This window comes from Chrysochloris asiatica, unplaced genomic scaffold (genome assembly GCF_000296735.1).
Source record: "Chrysochloris asiatica unplaced genomic scaffold, ChrAsi1.0 scaffold00226, whole genome shotgun sequence".
Classification (NCBI taxonomy): domain Eukaryota; kingdom Metazoa; phylum Chordata; class Mammalia; order Afrosoricida; family Chrysochloridae; genus Chrysochloris; species Chrysochloris asiatica.
In genome coordinates, this window is record NW_006408744.1 from 2,334,603 (window position 1) to 2,340,892 (window position 6,290).

General features: G+C 38.2%; 1 pseudogene; it reads left to right on the plus strand.

Annotated features, from left to right (window-relative positions):
• The first annotated feature begins 3,447 nt into the window (after nucleotides 1-3,447).
• On the plus strand, nucleotides 3,448-3,965 carry LOC102820971 (annotated as a pseudogene).
• Nucleotides 3,966-6,290: the final 2,325 nt, after the last annotated feature.

Genomic DNA, 6,290 nt, shown 5'->3' on the forward strand with positions numbered 1-6,290 from the left:
TTTTTTGCTGACCCTCTACTTTACGAAGCATGATGTCCTTCTCCAGGGACTGATTCCCACTGATAACATGCCTGTGATATGAGAGATGAAATCTCACCTTCCTGCCTTCTAAGGAAAATTCTGGCTGCATTTCTTCCAACACGGATTTGTTTGTTCTTCTAGCAGTTCATGGTTCTTTTAATATCGTTCTCCAATACCATAATCAAATGCATCAATTCGTCTATAGCCTTCCTTATTCATTATTCAATATGAAAATACCATGGCTTGGGTCAGGTGTGCCTTAGTCCTGAAACTGACATCTTTGCTCTTGAGCACTTTAAAAAGTTCTTTTTATCTCAAATGTTGAGATCAAATTATTCTAAGGAATGCAAGCCTCAGTCATGTTATTTTTTGGTTTATAGACCTGTCCACTGACTGGCTGAAATTTGAGTCACGTGGGTGAGTTCATTTCCAGACATGAAGGGCGACTAAGGGCTGTAGTCTTGAGAATCCCACCAAGTGTCTATCTGACCAGTGGTTATTGTTATTGTTAAGTGCCTTTGAGTTGGTTCCAACTCTTAGCGACCCTGTCTAGGGTCCCTAAGGAGCAACTGGATCAAAAGGGCAGCATGTGTAACCAAGGGGAATGCGTGGAAGGGTTAGGAGAGAAGGGGGAATGGAAATAGTAAACCCGGGGAGGAAATGGAGTAAGTGATGTTACACTGTGGGGATTATATCATTGAGATGAAACAGAGTGCATGAATTCTTCACTGGAAAACGGATCTCTGTCAACTTTTACCCAGTTCACAATAAACAGTTAAGTTTGAATAAATAAATAAACTGTGGAGCATTTCCAGCTCATTGATACCTAACAGCAGTGGAACAGTTCTTCTCTGCCCTGTGGGGCCATTATGAGCCAGAATTGACACAGTGGCAGTGGGTTTGGTTTGGTTTTTGTCTCTGAAAAGCAAATACCTTAATAAGGACTTATGTTGTTGTTGTTGTTAAGTGCCATCGAGTCGTTGTTGTTGTTGTTGTTAAGTACTGTTCAGTTGGTTTCAACTCATCGTGACCCTGCACAGGGTTTCCGAGGCTATACATCTTTACAGGAGCAGAAAGCCTCATCTTTCTCCCCGGAACAGCTGCTAGTTTCCAACTGCTGACCTTGAGGTTAGCAGCCCAATTTGTAACCACTAAGCTACCAGAGCTCCTTAGCAACATTTGGTGAGGGAAGGGAAATGTGAGTAGAAAAATAAACAGGAAAAATGATAAAATCAATGATGCTAAACTGGGAAAAAAAGTTTTTTTTAAAAAAAAAGTCTTATGCAACAGATTTGCCTAATGCAATACATCATTTGGTTTCCTGACTGCTCTTTCCTTGAGTGTTGATTATGGATTCAAGAAATTGAAGTCTTAAACAACTTTAATTTTTCCCCATTCATTATATTTATTGATCAGTTAAAAGAGTTTTTGCTTTCTTTTCATTGAGATGCAATCCGTACTGAAAGCTATGGGTTTTGATCTTCATCAGTAAGTATTTTAAGTTCTTTTCAATTCCAGCAAACAAAGTTGTGTCATCTGCAGATTGCAGGTTGTTAATGAGTCTTCCTCCAATCCTGATGCCACGTTCTTCTTCATATAATCCAGTTTTTTGGATTACTTGCTCAGTTTACAGATTGAATAAGTATGGCGAAAGCATCCAACCCTTGCACACATAAGCCAGTCAATATACCCTTGTTCTTTTCGAACAACTGCTTCTTGGTCTATTTACAGGTTCCTCGTGAACACAATTCAGTGTTCTAGAATATCCATTCTTTGCAATGTTGCAATGTTGTCCATAGTTTGTCATGGTTCACACAGTTGAATGCCTCTGCACAAGTAAACATTTTTCAAGATCCAGTTGATGTCAGCAATGATGTCCTAGCTTCACGTCCTCTTCTGAGTATGGCTTGAATTTCTGGCAGCTCCCTGTTCAATGTTCTGTTGTAATTGTTTTTAAATTACCTCCAGCAAAATTTTCCTTGCATGTGATCTTAATGATATTGTTTAATGATTTCTGCATTCTTGTGAATCACTTCTTTGGAATGGGCTCAAATACGGATCTCTTCCAATTGGTTAGCCAGGTTTCTTGGCATAGCTGAGTGAAAGCCTCCAGTGCTGGATGCATTGGTTGAAAGATATCAATTTATATTCCGTCAGGTCCTGGACTCTTGTTTTCTACCAGTGACTTCAATGAAGCTTGAACTTCTTGCTTCAGTACCATTGGTTCTTGATCACATGCTACCACTTGAAATGGTTGAACATTGAACATTCTTTTTAGTTCAGTGACTCTGTTTTATTTTCATTTTCTTTTGATGCTTTCTACATCAGTCAATAGTTTGCCCATAGAATCCTTTAATATTGCAAGTCGAGGCTCAAATTTTTTCGTCAGTACTTTCAGTTTGAAAAATGCTGAGCATTTTCTTCTCTTTTGGTTTTCTTACTCCAGGTTTTTGCACATTTCATTAATACTTTATTTTGTCTTCTTGAGCTGCCCTTTGAAGTTTTCTGTTCAGCTCTTTGGCTTCCTCATTAGCTTCTCAACCTTCAAGACCAAGTTTTAGTATTTCTTGTCATCCATTTTGGTCTTTCTTCCTTGTCTTTTTAATGATCTTTTACTTTCTTCATGGATGATGTTCTTGATGTCATTCCACAACTTACCTTGTCTTCATTCGTTAGTGTCTAATGCATCAAATCTGTTCTTGAGGTGATCTCTAAATTCACATTAGATATGTTCAAGTTATTATTTTGGCTTTCACAGACATGTTTTAATTTTCTTCAGCTTCAGCCTGAACTTGCATATGAGCAATTGATGATCTGTTGTTCCACAGTCTGCCGTGGCCTGCTTTTAGTGGATGATATTGAATTTTTCTACCATCAGTTCCCATTGTAATTGTTGTTCAGTGTTGTCAAGCATAGCGATCCTATATGGGGTTTCCGAGGAGCAGCTGGTAAGCTTGAACCGCTAGCCTTGCAGTTCACACCAACTTTGCAGTTCAGCGCATTAACCCACAGTGCCACACCATAGATGTAGTCAGTTTGATCCCTGCATATTCCATCTTCTGAGGCCCATATGTATTTTTTATGTTGTTTAAAAAAAGGTATTTGTAATGAATAAGTCACTGGTCTTGGAAAATTCCATCATGCATTAGTATCATTTATATTACCAATACCATATTTTCCAACTGCTGACCCTTCCTCCTTCTGTCCAATTTTTGCCTTCCATTTACCAGTAATTGTCAGTGCATCTTGATTGCATGTGTGATCAATTTCAGGCTACTTGGTAAAATTCAGTTTCATCATTACTGGTTTGCGTGGTTAGTGGAAATTTGAATAAGATTGGTATTAACTGGTCTCCCTTGTCAACCTATGGGTATTATACTTTCATAGACAGCACTGTACTTCACGATGGATTTTGGAGGAGTCAAGATGGAGGAGTACAAGCAAGAACCTTGTCCCTGGCGAATTGTGAATGACAGTGGTGGGGCCTTTACCATGGGCACCATAGGTGGTGGGATCTTTCAAGCAATCAAAGGTTTTCGGAATTCTCCAGTAGAAGTCAACCACAGACTATGAGGAAGTTTCACAGAAGTTAAAACCAGGGCTCCCCAGTTGAGAGGCAGCTTTGCAGTTTGGGCTGGTCTGTTTTCCATGATTATGACTGGAGTATGGTTCAAGTCCAAGGGAAAGAAGATCCCTGGAACTCCATCACAAGCGGTGCCTTAACAGGAGCCATACTTGCAGCAAGAAATGGACCAGTGGCCATGGTTGGTTCAGCTGCAATGGGTGCCATTCTTATAGCTTTAATTGAAGGAGCTGATATCGCATTGACATGATTTGCCTCTGCACAGTTTCCCAATGGTCCTCAGTTTGCTGAAGATCCCTCCCAGTTGCCCTCAACACAGTTACCATCCTCACCTTTTGGAGACTATCAACAATATCAATAGAACTCATGCCCCGAGATTTAACAGAATGAGCTGTATTTCAAAAATGATTTGGAAGACCACATTCCAGTCTGTTTTTAAAACCATAGATGGGGAACTGTGGCCACATAGGCTATCAGAAGACATTTAACATTTTTTGCTATTTAAAGGTACGTGGGGGGAGACATTAAAAGATAATGCATTTGTTTATTCACACTGGGATTGCTTTTGTGAAAAAAATAAATGTCTAATATTATAAAATATATATATAATAAGTGCTTAAAAAATGAAGGACCAAAGGACAGGTAACCGTGAAGCGTGACCATCATCACTTCCTTGGGGACTTCGCTGCCTGGTTTTGTGTGCTCTGTTATACAAACATTAAAAACTCCTGGAACTTGCTCTTTCTTTTATGACAAATCTTAGAGTTCTACTTTTCATCCTTGAATTTTTCAAAGTACATTTAAGATTGCATGTTTTGTAGTTAGTTCCTCATCCAACTTGAAGTGAATTGTGTAGAGAAGAATTCCGTGGAGGAGTCAACATTGATCACCCCACAGTCAAATGCTTTATGGGTAAAAGGATCTGGTAGCATGCTTTTCCTTTACTTTGAAAGTAAAATCTGCTATGTCTTGGTTTTGAGGATGTTGACTACAAAGATCTCTTGCCTTTTGAGCTTCTGTGTCTTGATTCCTGATCATCAGAAATCTTACCAGAAACAATTTGCTTTCAGTATACCCAATTCTGTATGAAAAGAATTGATAAGAGGATACTGTTGGCATTGGAGAAGTATGTTGTTTATTGTGTGCTTGAAAATAAAATATATGCTGTTTTTTTTAAAAAAAGATTTTGGAATATTCCTTTTGACAATGAATGTGAGGCCATTCCTCTTCAATCTGTCATTCCTGGCATAGTAAACCATATGATTGTCAGATTCAAAATGGCCATTACCAGTCCACTTCAGCTCTCTAATGCATAGGATAATGGTTTTTATGTGTTCCATTTATTTTTTGGCAACTTCCAGTTTTCCTAGATTCATACTTTGTATATTCCATATGATGGTTTTTAATGGATGTTTGCAGTTGTTTCTTCTCATTTTGAATTGTGTCTCAGCAGCAAATGAAGATCCCAGGAGCTTTGCTCCCATCACATCATTATGGTCAACTCTGCTTTGAGAAGGCAGCCCTTCCCCGTCATATTTTGAGTGCCTTCGAATCTGAGGGGCTCATCTTCTGGCACTGTATCTGACAGTGTTCTCCTTCTGTTAGTAAGGTTTTCAGTGGGTAACCATTCAGAAGTCATCTGCATCTTCTTCCTGGTCTATCTTAGTCTGGAGGTTTTGCTGAAACCTGCCCACCACGGTTGACTCTGCTGGTGTTGAAAATACTGATGGCATAGCTTTCAGCAACATGCAAGCCAATTCAGTTTGATAAATTGACAGATGAGTGGTAGGACTTGAGGGTAGACATTATGAATAGTCTTTAGTAAGCTATTAGGTTTGCAATGAGTTCTTTTGTTTAGAATGCTGCTTGGAATTAAAAGTTTGTATTTGGTTCTAGTATTTTGATATAATTCAAATGTGAAGTGTCTTCCTTCTGATAACTTGTTGACCTTTAAAAATGGGCTGCTTGAGTTTTGTTTCTTTTCGATTTGGCAGACACCAGATGCAATGATTAATAAAGGTCATTATGCTGTTTAGTCATGATGAGCTTTTTACCTACTATTACCTACCTGAACATCTGCTAGTTTCATCATGACAGTTAGCAGACACATCTAACAAAATACAGTAGATTTTATACTTGGAAAATCTGATCAAGGCTATTGGAAGTTACTGTTTGAGAATATTGAACATTTCCTTAAGCTTTAAACAATTGTTAAAAAGCCCTTTTGTCAATGAACAATCTAAAATGTCAATGAAAAATGTTTTTGGAAGATTGTACTTGACAATCTTGGCTTTCTGCAGGCTGGAGCTTAATGTCTAGGAGTTGTCCTCATGCAGCATTGGCAGGGGGAAACAGTGACTTCCTCTTTCTGATTATCATGTGAAACTTAAAATGGAAATGTGTTTGGAATTGAGCTAAAAATAAGAAAAGCATTTTGCCTGGATTTTGCCTACAGACAGTTTAAAAGCAGAGAAAAGGTTTATTGATAATACGAGATTAGAAAATAAGATCTTGTACTTAAAACAAAACAAAACAAAAATATTCTATATTTAAATAATTATAGCTTCATAGGAAGTTGCAAAATATAGTACATGGAAGTTCCCTTCCCCTGATGGTACTGGCTTACTTAACTATAATACATTGTCAAAACCAGGGAATTGAGGTTAGTGCAATGAATAGATTTTAT